This window comes from Chinchilla lanigera, unplaced genomic scaffold (assembly GCF_000276665.1).
Source record: "Chinchilla lanigera isolate Chin_1 unplaced genomic scaffold, ChiLan1.0 scaffold00011, whole genome shotgun sequence".
NCBI classification, from domain to species: Eukaryota; Metazoa; Chordata; class Mammalia; order Rodentia; family Chinchillidae; genus Chinchilla; species Chinchilla lanigera.
In genome coordinates, this window is record NW_004955412.1 from 7,299,721 (window position 1) to 7,316,060 (window position 16,340).

Below are 16,340 nucleotides of genomic sequence, written 5' to 3' on the forward strand. Positions count from 1 at the left end.
TCAGATGGAGAGAGGAGAATCAGTTGTACCTACTTGAAAATTCCTATTTATTTAGTCTCTGCAGTTGCCTTCCGCATCTGCAGAATAGCTGCAGTCTTACCTATCTTGGGACTGCTTTGAGGAATACACATCACAGCACTGGGAACCCATGTCACTAGTTAGCCGTGATCCCATCAGAGACCACGCTCGACTCTTACAGTGGCTTCTCATGCAGGTGATGTTTTAACCCTGGTTACTTATTTTCTACAAAACGATGACAAGTTACTTGTTTGACCTTTGTTGGAACCTTTGGAGTCTCACACACTTATAGAAATTTCTGATCTATTGTTTCAGGTACTATGCAAAATAGAGGATTTATTTATATTAAGTCCAATTAAAGTGGTAAGTAAACTGAAGGCATTAGGAATGTATTGCTGAGAGCTATCTGCTGATGACTCAGCAGATCAAATTTGTTTCTGGTTAAAATTTGGGTAATTTTTAGTCCTTGAACTTTCCCAGAATAACATATTTCTTCTTTGGAGGCCTCTCTGAGCCTTCACTTTTAAGGGGAGCAATTCTGGCTGATGAATAACAGATGTGTGTCTGAGAGCAAATATGGAGGAAATAATGACTCAACTCTTTAAAATTCTGGAAGATGAAATTAGAACTGTAGCAAAAACAAAGAACAGTTTCCGACTTACCATTCCTGAGAACTGATTTGTAAGGTTCAGCATCTGGCTGAACTATTGGTAACAGCTGATTTCAGGAAATCTAAACCCAGACTGATTCAAATTGAAATGTTTGTGTGGTAGTTTCATAAGTGGCATAAAGATACAGACAGATAGAATTCTATCCCCTCAACTTTTTAGTGCCTTACAAGGTTTTTCAAAAATTCTATCTTTACAACATGACCAGGGACAGTAGATAAAATGGTCACACATGTGGTAATATTCCTTTACAGATTTGGCAATTTTTCAAAATGTTTACACATTAAAGTGTATTTGTCTTGTAGGAAAATGAGGATCAGGAAATCAAATATAGCCTAGGGCAGAACTAATACACAGTGAGTTTGAATTCATTACCAGCACACAGTATAGGAGAGTATAAATATCCTTTGTATGTATATATCTTGCTGGGTTATTGGTAGATCACATGCTGAACAAAAAGGTCTTTCTCCCTTCACCTTACATTCAAGTACAATAATTTTAGCAGAAAACTTATTTTTTAGAGCGTTTATTATTGAAAAGTGTGGATGGGATAAATTTTATCTGATCAGTCTAAATCATAACATATTCTGTAGAAGCTAATTGAGAAAGAATCTTCAAATGGAGAAAACAAGGCTAAAGTTGAATATAAGAAAACATGATGCTGTGAACGTTAGATGATGGAATATCAACAGGAATGAAAGGGCCTCGACATGTGATGTTTATGGGCACACCTGCTTACATATTTATGTATGTGAAGAAGGAAGGAGAGTACTAGCTGCGGGGGTAACAGAGATGAGGTGGAAGTCATGAGCTATCCGACACTGTCCTCTCTACGCATCCTTCCTTAGGAGCCTTTCAAGGATATGTTCAATCAAAACTTGGAAGAAATCAAAGCAAGACTTGTTATTGAGTTCTCAACTGCCATGTTTATGAAATATATCCTTAGTCATCTTTACCAGCTTTGTGTCCCTCCATGTAAATTTAGCATCCCCTTCTTCTTTGATCTTCCATAAGTCATGTTCTCATTCATTACATTTGCTACAGCCATACTCCACAGGCCTCACCAAATATTTGTTTATATTTTCTCATAACTCCAGTTTGTCATGTAGAACTCTGTACCACCTAGTAAAATAAAATGTTTTAAATCTTGTCTTGATACTTTTACCCATACTACTGAAATGCAGAACTAGTTATTTATCAGTATATATCACATTTTAGTGTCACAGAGATTGGTTCAGAGTTGTGGTGAGCACACTTTCTTTTTTTCTAAATAGCCAATAGAGATGCACCTAGATTGTTACTAAATTCAGTAGCTTATTTTCCTTTCACTGATGTGCCAATAAATGTAATGGGCCTCTGGGATGTAAAGGTAAACGATACAGGTATCTGATGTATAAGCATTCAAAGCATTGTAGGGGAAACAGTTTGAACAATTATAAACATGGTGTAGCATATACATTTAAAAGGTACATGCAAGTTACAGTGAGGGCATAAATAAGAAAAAGATAACATCAAATACAAGGGTAGGAAAGGTTCAAAAAGACCACAGAACAATACTTACAGGAGTTCCACTACCTAATCAAGGAAGTTTCTAGGTAATTTTTTATTTTTTTTCTCTTTGTGGTACTGGAAATTGAACTCAGGACATTGCACTTGCCAGACAGGTGCGTATGCTGCTGAGCTATATCCCCAGCCTGATTTTGAGGCAATTAAGATCAAATAAGAAATATAAATTTTGACAATATGGTTTTATTTTACATAAAAACAAAGAAGCCTTTTAAAAACAATATAAATCTTTCAAAAGATAGTGACTTTTCACCACACATTTAATAGTTCCTAATAAATTATTATTTTCATTGCTATCCTGAGAAATTTATTCTTGCATTAGATACTGAAATCTTATTCTGCCTTCTGTGCAACCATAATAAAGACTAATTGATTGATGAAATGTCATAGCAGGTTTTGTCTTTCTGTATCAGTTTGTAACTGTGCCAAACATGCCATTGAAAAAGATGCATTCTTTAGTTGTTATACAAGAACTGAAAATAAATTTAAAAATCAATTATGTTTTTATTAGAATTCAAAGACTACTCTGGTACACACTGCAAATTGGAAGAAGGCATCAAAGATGATTCAGTACTAAATTATTTTATCAATAATTTTATATATCAATGTCCATATTAAAACATTTTGCATCATTTTAGAAATTATACTTTATTAAAATAATGTATTACAAGCAGCACACTCTAGTATCTTAAAGTATGTGTAGACAGCTGCTGGGTTTGAATCCTAACTCTGCCACTTTCTACCTCTGTGGCTTTGAACAGGTGTTTAACCTGTTTTTGGACTTTTTTATTTGAAGAGAATAGATTTAATATTTACTGTACAGTGTTAAGAACATTGAGTTGATGTTTATAAAGCACTAGAACAATCATCTACTTATAATAACTTTTAATACCATAACGGTGTTCTCCTTAAAATAAATGAACACATTATTAATGAAAAAATTATAACAATGATAAAAGTAAAAAGAAGAAATGAAACACATCTGATCATGAAGAAATAATCAGTGCTAACATTGTATCAATATTTCATGTTTCTTTATGTGAATATGTAGAGAATATATATACCAGTATATAAAATATAGTGGATCAATAAGGAAAACTATTTGAAGGAAATAACATTTTACATGATTTTTGTTCAGTATTGAATGCAAGATCTCAATACTGAACTATCTCTCCACCCCTTTTTTATTTTTCTTATTTTGAGATGGAGTCTTGTTGGTGGCAGTGTTGACCAGTTGTGCTTTAACTCACAGTTCTTCTGCCTCAGTCACCCAATTTGTGGGTTTCCATGTGTACACCCGTCTGCCTAGCTTGATTTTTTTTTTAAGATTCATTTCTTATGGTAAGGGAACAATGGGTTCGAACAGTGAAAGAGTTTCATGCAGAAAAGAACAAGGAAATCTGTAGATTGATGCAAGTTGGTTTGATGGTAGTTCATACTAGGGAGATGTCACTGAACATGAAAAGACCTAAATATATTTGGGATGATAGTTAAAATTACCATCAACATGGTTTTCCTCAGAAGGCTAACTCTGATTCAAAAGCCAGATTTGCATACTTTTTAAAATGTAAAATATTAGATTTTACTTCATTTGAATTTAAAAAATGAAAAGGAAACTAAAATGCATCACTTCTCAAACTTTTGGCTAAGATCAACTGTAAAGTGTAGTTGAGGAAATAGGCAAATTTTATAGAAATGTTTCTTTAATTCAAATCGATACTTTATAAAGTATCTCCCTGTATTTAAGAAAACAAATTATGAAAATTATTGAGATGCTAGAATCTTTATCTTAAGGTCATTTTTAAAACTCCCTCTTCTAACAGGTGAAGTGATTTAAAAATTTTGTGTGACTGTGTACCTCTCCTCCTCACCAATATATCATTTTTGCATTTTGATAACTGGAATTTATACCAAAGTTGATTAACCTGTATGCCTTTCACTGGTATGTTCTGTTATTTATGTTCTGCAACCTCCATTCTCTTATTCAGTAGGCATCTCTCATCAGTTTTCAGGTTAGGTTTGTTAGTGATTCTCTATAAATAGGAACATAACTTTGGTCCAGCAGAACCATCCCTTACTTTTCTACTGAAAAGTTGTACTTTACCCTATTAGTGGCCGTCTGTGCATCTCAGTTCCTTTTCCTGCGGTATACAGGAAGCAATCTGTCTGTTTATTTATTTATTTACTTACTTTGGTACCAGGAATTGAACTCAGAACCTTACACTTGCCAAGCAGGTGCTTGTACTGTTGAGCCATACTCCCAACTCTAATCTATCTGTTTAACCATTTGATATTGTGAACAGAAATGTGTGTGCATATGTGCAAAAGTGGGAAAATATGGTTTTTATCACTCCACCTAACTGGTTTTGCATATGTTTACCCAAAAATCATGGAGGGTCCAGTGTACCTCACTCCAGAATTTGTTAAAAAAGTTTTCTTTTAATTTTCCTGATAGAAGTAGCCCAATTCAGTACAAAGGCACATGAAAAACCAGATCTGCAAATTTTGGAGGAGGCCAAAAATGAATCACTAGATTACTCATACGTGAATGATGAAGAAGACCATTATGGTAAAATACAGGCTTTCTTAACAGAAGAGTGGTGTGGGTGGATGGTGATGATGATAATGAGGATGTGGTGGTGGTGGTAGTGATGGTGATGTTCAAGAAGGAGAAGGAGAAGAAGAAGCAGAAGCAGAAGCAGAAGCAGCAGCAGAAGAAGAAGCAGAAGAAGCAAAAGAAGAAGAGGAAAAAAAAAGAAGAAAAAGAAGAAGAAGATGATGATGATAATATTGATGTTAGCTGTGTAAGCCAAAGTTCCTATGACAGTGAAATGGAGCAAAAATCAACTGGTACAGACACAGGAAATGCAGACCTTCTGATTCAGATGATGAATTGAAGTATGTAAATACATATTTGACTAGTAGAAATGTTGCAAAAAGGCCACACAACCAAATGGAATGATCCAGTATTAAAACTAGGTGCAAAATTACAGTGAGGGTCTTGGCAGGGGTATAAGCTACTTGACAGAATGCAAGCACTGCCATTCAACGTTAGAAATTCTAACAAAAATGTGCTACAAGATGCTCTAAAATACACAGTCTGAAATGCAAGTAAAATGTTCTGTATGCACCAATAATAAATGTATTTATTATGACACCTCACTAGCTGAACAGAAAGCATTCATAGGTCTGTTTTATACTTAGCACGGATTTCTCATGGTGATTGCAGGAATGTAAAAGACTTGCTGAAAATCCGATGGGTCAAACTATGGCACAAAATTTATGTACTTGTACATGCAAAGACTTGTTATGCTTGCAATTTAAAATTTACCTTGCAACAAATAGTATTCAAATATTATTCAAATAGTAATAAACTGAACAATGTTGTGAACAGACTTGTTTCCATCTCTCAAACTAATTGGAATGTGATATTCAACAGTTGGTGTAGCAGTTTCCAACTGATATTGCATTTGCTAATAGAGCACAAGTTGACCAGCCTAGGAACTGCACACAGAAACAAGGCAGAAATTCAAAATGAAATTCTGCAACTTCAAATCAGAGAACTGTATAGTACAATCTTTGGATTTTAAAAAGGTATAATATTGGCCTAATTGCCCTAATATAGGGCAAAGAAAAACAACTTGGTACTGGTGATGTCAACATTGCACCATGTTGGAAATATTGATAGGGAACCCTCAACAAAAACAGAAGCCTTAGATGGAAACTTTCTACAACAAATTCACAGGTGGGGTAGATGTTGTTGATGAGTTAAGCAGCAACTGTGATGTCACTTGAAACACAACACTGGCCAATGGGTTGTGTTTTATTTGTTCCTACACATGTGTGGAATAAATAGTTTGATAGCTTACAGCAAAAATAAAAAGTGCAAAATATCATGGAGAAATTTTCTTAGAGGATTGGTACTGGAGCTTATAAGAGATCATTTACAGCATGAGCAAGGGATATTTTTCCACTTATTGAAATCCTCTTTGATTTGTTTTTTCAGAGTACCATAGTTTTCACTGAATAGATCTTTTACTTCTTTTGTTAGATTGATTCCTAAGTATTTCAATTTCTTGGATGCTATTGTGAAAGGTAGGGTTTCCTTAATTTCTCTCTCAGTCTGTTTGTTGTTTGTGTATAGGAATACTCTTGATTTTTGGGTGTTGACTTTGTATCCAGCAATACTGCTGAATTTGTTGATTAATTCAAGGGTCTTCTTGCAGATTTTTTTGTGGTCTTCCATGTAAAGTATCAAGTCATTTGCAAATAGCGATAGTTATACTTATTCCTTTCATATCCTTATTCCTTTTATTTCTCTCTCTTGTCTAATTGCTTTGGCTAATGGTTCCAGAACTATGTTGAACAGGAGTGGTGACAGCGGACATCCTTGTCTTGTTCCTGATTTTAAAGTAAAACCTTTCAGTTTTTGTCCATTTAGTATGATATTGGCTGTTGGTTTGTCATAGATGGTTTTCATCAGGTTGAGATAAAGACCATCTATTCCTATTTTCTGTATGGATTTTTATCATGAATGCATGTTGGACTTTATCAAAAGCTTTTTCTGCATCTATTGAGATGATCAAATTGTTTTTGTCTTTGGCTGTATTGATATGGTGTATAACATTAATTGATTTGTGAATATTGAACCATCCCTGCATTCCTGGGATGAATGTGACTTGGTTATGATGTATGATTTTCTTGGTGATTTGCTGCATTCTATTTGTTAGTATTTTTTTTTAGTATCTTTGGATCTATATTCATCAGGGGGATTGGTCTGTAATTCCCATTCTTGGTTGAGTCTTTCCTGGTTTTGGTATCAATGTAATACTTGCCTCCAGAAATGAGTTAGGGAGAATTTCTTCCTTTTCAATTTCATTGAAGCGTTTGAGGAGTGTTGGTATTAAATCTTCTCTGAATTTCTTGTAAAATTCTGCTGTGAATCCATCAGGGCCTGGGCTTTTCTTTGTTGGTAAGTTTTTAATCACATTTTCAATCTCATTGATTGATATTGGGTTGTTCAGGATTTTTACATCTTCTTGACTCAACCTTAGTAATTTGTACATATCTTGGAATCTGTCCATTTCTTCTGAATTTTCTATCGTATGGGAGTAAAGATTTTCAAAGTAGGTATTAATGATCTTCTGAATTTCTGTAGAATCTGCAGTAATTTCATCCTTTTCATTCCTTATAGCATGAACTTGAGTTCTTTCCTTCCTTTTTTTGATAAGGTTGGCTAGGGTTTATCAATTTTATTTATTCTTTCAAAGAACCAGCTCTTTGATTCATTTATTTTTTGTAGAGTTTTCTTCATCTCAATTGCATTAATTTCTGCCCTGATCTTTATAATCTTCTCCCTTCTTTGGGCTTGACTTGTTCTTCTTTTTCTAAAAGATTGAAGTGCAGAATTAGGCTGTTTATTTGTTCTCTTTCTGTTTTCCTTATATGTGAGTTCACCGCTATAAATTTCCCTTTGAGGACTGCTTTCATTGCATCCCACAGCAGAAAAACAAAATGTTCCTGCCCGAGGAACTATGTAAAAATTATGAAGCACACCAGTGAGCTGACAGGTGAACAGGCAGCCTGCATCCCAAAGACCTACTGTGATAGTGGAAAAACCAATAAGATGTCACACAACATATGTGCTATCAGTGTAAGTGATACTTGTGCATGGAACATGCAGTAGTCTTGTGTGAAGATGGCCTTGGGTGTGCCATATTTGATATTTTCTTTATATCTTATTTCCCTACTCAGCACATGTTGTACAATATAGTAGGAAACTCCTGCCAAAAACAAAAAGACAGGTGACAAGATTGCCATACAGTAAAGAAAAGCTTAGCAAGGGTGCTGTCAGTGTAAGCAAGATGTGTACATGGAATATGCAGTTGTCACATGTGAAAACTGCCTTGGCAGTGACAATTGAAGAAAAGTTTATTTTTGTTGTAGAGTGATATTGGTATTTTCATTTTAATTTATGTAGGAATTTATTTCCGATGTTATCTTTTAGATTTTATAAGAAAGTACATTGCGATGTGAAAATGTCGATGTCTATTCTAAATGTTGATGTTAATACTTAATTTTACTGCTATTTTATGTTCATGTCAACTACACACTTTATAATATAATAAGAACCTCCTGACCAAACAGCAGGACCACTGGGATGGCATGTGCTACGAAAAGGCCAGGAAAGCAAAAGACATGTGCTATCAGTGTAAGCGATGTGTGTGAACGGCACGTGCTGTTCCATGTGTGCAGACTGCATCAGGTGTAATAATTTCAAGTAAAGTTTTCTGTAAAGTGTTAATGACATTTTCATGGTAGTCCACATAAGAATTTATCTGTGTTATTCTTTAGACTTTGTACACCAAAAAAATGGTTGATGCTGAAAATTTTGATGCTTATATATAAACATTCAACTAATATTAAAAATTCAATATTTTTGTGGTTTTTTTCCTAAGTACTCATTGTTTAATATAATAAGACTCATAAATTAAAATCACTAATCCATCAAAAAATACTCTAAAGAATAAATGTGGGTCTGGCATACCCATGTTTCTGTGCTTTGTTGACAAGATTTTTTTTTGTTTTGAAGTAGAATATCACTGTGTAATTCAGGGTGAACTTGAACTCACTATGTAGCCCAGGATGGCCTCGAAATTGCCACAGTTCTCCTGCCTCAGCTTCCCAAATACCTGGATTGCATACATGTACCACCAGTGCTGGTTTGACAAGATTATTACTATGCTCATTAACGAGTAATAATTATGCCAATTTTGAATCACCTTTAGTCAATCATTTAAGTTGTTTGGATTTATTTTTCCAATCATTTAAGTTGTTTGGATTTATTTTTCTTGTGCCTCTGAAATTGCTGAGATTAATCTATTTCACACATCGTTAATCTGATATTTTAAACACCCATTTCTTCTTGTTCCTTTTTTTTTTTTTTTCGGTTTTGGGAATCAAACTCACAACCTTGCACTTGCCAGGCAGGTGCTGTGCTGCTGAGCTAAATCCCCAGCCCTCTTTTCTTGTTATTTCTATTACGAAAGAAATAATAGTTTTTCTAAATTTTCCCATTATGTCATAAATTGTCTTGTTTTTCTCACTTACCTTTTTGTTTTTAGACATTTTTTAGAAATTATTTTTAAGATCTTAAAATCTTAAAGGAATTGCAAAAATCCTACTTCTCTTCCTTAATTTACTTGCTGCCTGCAGATTGACTCCTCATTTTCCCTTTACCTTTATTTTATTTTGATTTATTAGTTCCGTTGCTGCCCCTGTATGTACTTTCCATGGCATTTACTTTTATTTTGCTTGTGCTGCTCTAACTCTGGACCATCTATTTGCTCTGATAAAAGTACATGCAAATTCTTCTTGACACAGTCCCCCTTTGAGCTACTATTTGTTTATCTTCCTTTTGAGCTATAGGAGCAAGGGGTGGATGTTGCTTTCAAGACAGTATCTGCAGGGTTAGCAGAGAAATGCAAGGTTGATAGTAAAGATCTGGATTCTGGAATCCCTTCTGAGATTTTGTTAGGTGTAATTCTACATAGTACTTCCTACACACATCCCATTGGAAATGGGGCCCTAGGAGTTGGGAAGTCCTGGTTATCTTTCCTAAATTTCTTTCCTAAAAGATAAGGACTTCTCAGCTTTAGAGAATTGCTTATTTATTTATTTATTTAGCTACTCATTTAATTTATCGTTTTTTTCTTTTGATCTGTCTCTACAAATTGAAGTATATTCTTGAAAATTTTGAGAATTTTGTCAATTCAAGTTTTTTGCCTTTGTTCTTCTATTTTTGTTTGTTTAATGCTGCTTTAGGAAGAATAAGAAAGTTGAAATATTGTGTGGCCTTAGTATAATATTTCTTCCTATATCCCCAGTTGTAAACTTTTTTCATAAAGTTTTTGTTGTTATACATGTACACACACAGAGACACACATAGACACACACACACATGGACTAATGGATACTAAATCTGCTTTATTTCTGTGAAGAAAAGTTCTGAAATTCTAATTTACTTTGCCATTTTATTTTATTTTATTTTTTATTTTTTTATTTTTATTTTTTTTTGGTTTTTCTCCGGTACAGGGAACCGAACTCACGACCTTGCGCTTGCCAGTCAGGCGCTTTTGCCGCTGAGCTAAATCCCCAGCCCCTACTTTGCCATTTTAGTACCATTTTATTTATACTTATTTTCCAAATCCTTTTTCTTATTTTGCCACTATTATAATATAGTCTGAATTTTGAGTTATTTGAAATAAACTCTGCAACTAGACTTCTTGAGTCTTTATTCCCAAGATTTCGAATAATACAAAGATACTGCTTTTAGCCCAAATATATAGCCATCCTTGAACTTAGGGCACATGTTAATTAGTGCATGAAGGATACTTTTGTGCTACTATGGTAATAGAACTTCATTACAGTACTCTGTTACAGGGCTGCTTGACTCCAAGAAGGGTAGGAGGGAACTAGATGTCCTATCAGAACTTTTCAGAGAGGTAGAATCTATCCTAACCTCATGCTTCACAATATGCTTTCCTTGTTTATTTAGCAACAATAATATATTTTCAACGTGTATGGAGATGGTAACTATTGGGGAAAAATTCTGGATTTTGTTTAGGTGTTTTCAAGTGCTCAGGTTTGCAACCAACTTGCAGTGTGGTGAAAAGGAGAGGTCTAAGTTTTTACAATTTCTTTTTAATAAAAACCATTGCATTTGAATTTTGTATCTGTTAGCTGTGCAAACCTCTGTAGATTATTTGGTCTCCATTTAAAATGTCATAAGTGATATAATAAAAATATATTCTTAAGGATTATTAGTTAAAAGTGTATAATATCTAAGACATTTCAGGGAACCAAATGGTGCCTTCTTCCTCATGGTTTACTTATTTAGTAATGCTTTTAGAGTTGTTTGTGTCTGCCTATCAATTATATTATTATAGAGATTATCACAAATTGATCTTTTGTCTCTAATCTGCTTTAGGATACTGTAAAATAGAGACCTTGGATTGGATATGAGTGAACATTTTAGATTTGATCTGATCTTTTGCCCAATTATCTTGGAATCACAGGAATTCTCAGGACCTATGTGATTCCTTACAGTTGATGCACTCTCTGTTGAAAGCCAAGCTTCTGTATTAGAGGTATTTTTAAGAATACATACAGTAAGCATTTAAATTAGAAAAAAACTCAATACACATTGCCAAGAGCTATGGAATAAGTGTATTAGATGTGAGGATAAGAAGGGGAATTGGTAATTGTGAGGGGATTGTCTTTCAGTGTAATATATCTCAATTTAATCTTTCACTGATCAAATATTTATGATAATTTCTGTCAGATAAAAACATTATAATGTGTCCTCATCCATCTTATTTACTGGATCTGGCACCTTGCAACTCGGTACTTTGGTCAACTTCCTCTTGTGTTCTGTACCTTAAATTTCTTGGTTGTAGAGAGAGGAGATAGTTCTTAACTCATATGATTTTTAGGAATTGAAAATGAGCTAGTGCATAAATTAAATGTTTAAAATAATGTGTGGCATAAAGCTGCAATTCAATAAATATTTGTTGTCGCTACAAATAACAGATATTAATAAAACATAGTCCAACGGTTATTGCTTGAGATTTTTTGATGTCTTCATTTCTGTAAGTAGAATTAACTTTTTTTCACTTTGTTTTCTCATTTAACATAGCCTACACCACTAAGATAGATTGTTTTTTACATTTTTACACACTTTACAGCTTATCAACTTTCTCCTGTTGTGAGACTGTATATTCACAATGTATCACTTTTGTTAATCTGTGGATCTTTAACCTGTGACATAGCCTTGCAAGTAGGTAATTCGAGGTGGTATGTAGTTGTTGAGTGAAAATTCTGGACTCAGACTGCCTACATATACATTTTGGGTCTGCAGACTACCAGCGGCTTGAACTGCAACCTAATTGTTCAGTTTTCCCAGTGCAGTTTTCCTTTTGGTCAAACAAAGATACCACAAATAAAGGTACCACAGAATTTCATGACAATGAAATTAATACACACGCATATAATGATTAAAACAACACTCAGCCTAGGAGTGTTTAACACAATGCTTTCTTGTTTTAAATTTGAATTAACAAATTAAAGGGAAGACTAAGTAGAGTCATATTTTTGCACATAAATATGAAAAATTTTAAGTCTCACTTGTCAGGAGATGATTCCAGAGAAGAGATTTGCTTATTGTCAGAACAAGTAGACAACCCATACTTAAGTACCAGCACTTACTATTAATTTATTACACTCTTCTGTGTGCCTCGGTCTGCTTAATCATACACAGGAGATAATAGCAATTCTTATCACATATGATTGTTTTGAAGATTTAATATAAACAAATGACAGTGCCCAGAACAGCACTTGACACATATTCCAGTATCCAAAGGGAACAAAAAAAAAGACATTACATTTTTCTCTCCCTCACTTCTTTGGGATATCTCCCCCCGTTCCCTTTGGGAAGAAGCAACGTCAATGTTTATAACTCAATAAAGACATATCAGTTATATTGCCTGGTTTATTTTCTTCTCTATGCTCTCTGAATACCCTACTTAAAATCGTAAGACTTTAGCCTAGACCTTCTCTCTAGTGTTAAGCTCTCCTGATATCAATGTTTAGCACATTTTCTTGGAGACGTTGGTTTTTGCCATTGCTTTCTTTACTGACTTTCAGATTGGGCCTAACCAACAGAGAGATCCACTGGCTGTTTCAGTTTGCTGAGCTTTAATTTCATGGTCCACTAGGAAGCAGATTCTTTTATGTTATTCCTAGTAGCCATTGGAATAGGGTGAAGCAGGGTGAACAGAGCAATAGAGGAGATTTATGTTGACTTGTAATTTCCAATAACTGGCAGTTTGTTGAAAATAGTAATAGGCAGTTCTGTAGTGGAACAGTTTTAATCAAAAACCCAAATAATATTGCTTTCTGATTTTTTCCTCCTTGACTGTATTCAATTTGTGAATTTTTCTCCTAGAATCAATGAATTAGAATTGGGACTACTGTCATTGTAAAAAGCCATTCCTAATTAAAACTGTATCTTCTTCCTTCCTTTGCTCTCTCTCTTCCTTTCATTCTTCCTTTCCTCTTTCTTCAGTGTTCACGGACATGCACGTTTGGTTTTAAAATTTTTATTTTTGTCTGAACCACAGAAATGGGGATTGTATATATTCACAAACCACCATGCAATGTTTGATAGCTGTAAAACACTATTTAATGTTTAAATCAGGTTAAATATTTATCTTCTACAAATTTGCAAATACTTTTTGGGGCAAACTTTAGAAATATTTTGTCTTATCTTCTGACAGGCTATGTAAATGTTACTTATGGCCACCGTACTGTGCGGTGTACTCCAGAGACATGCATTTGCTTTAAATTGAATGAGCCTATAGAAACAAATCATCTTGGGAACAAGAGTGACACCATCTGTTTTATCTTCCCTAACATCTAGCACGGTACTCAGTATAGCATAGGTACACTCTGTAAATGCTTATTCCAATAAGAATTTTCTGTAAGAGAACATATTACTAGTCTTGTAGTATTTACCATGTTCTGAGCCAAGTATTGACAAATTCCTTATTCATTTCCAGTTTGATTTTCACTATAATTCTCACATGAGTTGATTTTGATTTTCTTAGTTTACTTTTATAAAACTGGAAAAATAGGCCATATGGTTTCAAATGATATCCCCAACATGAAAAAACATAAAGAAATATGATGATAAAACTTATTATTTCTTGTATGTTTTATATAACACAAAAATCTTTACATATAGAAAAGAAGGCTCAGTTAAAGCTTTTATATATGCATGACTGAGTGAAGGTAGTACAATGACAACTGTGAAGCAGGAAATATAGAAAAGTATTGGAAATTACTGTTTATATGTGCAGGCATGCTTGTACCTTCACAGTTATGAGAGTGAGTTTTGTTAACTAAATAACTTTCACTGGCAGATAATGAAGGTTGCTATATGTTCACAAAATCCAGCGAATGTTTAAATTTTTAAAAACTTTTTACAATAAAGGACTCATTGCCAAAAATAATGGGATAAGTTTTTTTTTTTTTTTTTGGAAGCAAATTGGAGTCTTTCAAGTCTTTAATAGCTTATTTTTTTAATCTAAATGTTCACCATAGTTTTTGATCACACACATTAATCAAACAACAATGGCGATTTTTGCCAAATAAATACACTGTAATGTGTCTTTGTCTACCTTGTTCCCTGGATCTGGCGCTATGTCACTACTGGTTCTTCCTCAGTTCAAGATGACTATGACAGGTAAATGTTTTGAGTTGATTCAGGACACCAAGGCAGCCATGACAGCACAACAATACACAGAAGAGGATTTTCATACTGCTTCAGAAAGTGGCAAGAATAATGGGAAAAACATGCTCCAACTGAGGGGAAGCAATTTCAGGAGAATTAATAGCAATACATCCTTTACTGTAATAATTTCTTTTTTTTTTTTTTTAAATTTAAGCACTCCCCACAGTTTTCAGTCATGGTATGTATCCAACATTCAATCAAGATCTTAAGTTTTAGGCTGAGTAGCTGATACTTTACCAGAAAAGTTAGGTTTAGGGTAGTTTTTACAGTGGGGCATAATTAGAAAAATGTTCTGTTCCCTGCGCACATTAAAGGGCTTTAGGTGAAACTTTTTCGTTTAGCTCCTGCTTGACCTTGTTTTGTTTTCTGTTCACTGCAGTTGTGCTGCTTCTGACTCACAGCAGATGCTGACTTAGCATAGATATCTCTCCACTTTGCATATCATTATTTCAAGTATTTAGTAAGCTTTTACATATGTTTGGCCCAATATCTGCTTGAGCTTGCATTTCCAGAGCATAGTCATAAGCAATCAGCAGTCCTGAAATGACTGGCTCAGAAACTTAAGCTCAGTGAGCTGGAAGAATTTCCTGGAGGATTAGGAGCCTATTGTAAGGCCAGCTTTCAGGATTCTTGTGGGATCTCATGCATTCATGAATAAAACGGATTGCATAAACTGCTCCCATAATATAACCTTGCTACAAGCTTTTGGAGAGGTTGTAACCCACTGTAATTGCTCTTAGCTAATCATATATCATACTTCCAGTAGGGATAATTATAGAAATACAGGATTTAAAATTATAACTCCAGTGTTGTTTCAACACTAATAGTCATCAGAGGGGAGATTTTGAAGTCAAAGAAATCTAACCCTTGACTTAAGAAATCCTACAAAGGAAGTTCTCTATAAGTTTTCTGTTACTGGTTTAACCAAAATTCAGATGAAGCCTTAATCTAGTACTGTAACTCCATGTGATTTGGGTGTTTTTGATCCTATTATTACCGGTCTGTGTATATTTTGTATACCCAGTAAAACTGTGCAGGGTTCTCGAAGTTCTATCCTTCTTCTTATTTTATATCCGCCATCACACTGTTGTCTCTGCTGTGAATAGTCTCTTTTCCTACCTATTCTTTCAGATTCAATTTATTTTGTTATCTTTTATAGGCATCTTCAATGATCATAAAGGTTGGGTATGACCTCTCCTAACATAATAGTTGATTCTCATTGCTATTATTGCAATTGTCAGATAATATAGCCACTATTCATGCTTCTTTTTTTTCCTTTTATCCAGGCAGAATCTGTGTCTTAATGTCTAAAACTATCTTAGTTTTAGGCAGAGTGCTTTTGCTGACTGATTACCTTTAGGGTATTTCCAGTATATAGGTGGAATGCTAACATGAATATTCACAGAAATATTTCTGGGGACATAATGGAGAAAGGAATTTTCAGCTCCATATTTACCAATCAGATTCCAAATATCCAACAGGGAGACAGCATTATATGATGTTTAAAGAGCAGAACAAAATTTTTAACAATTTATAAGTTCTTAGAATAGAAAAATCAAATAATTATACCTAACAGTCAAATGCCAAGAAAGTTGGTGGAGACATTAATATTTAATTCAAGAAACAATATTAGAATGTTAAGGCCACTGAGTTTGCATTTGTATATAATGATATGAAATTCTTAAAATAATTCAAGGTAAAAAATATCTGGCTGCACTTAGTTGAGAGGTATGGAG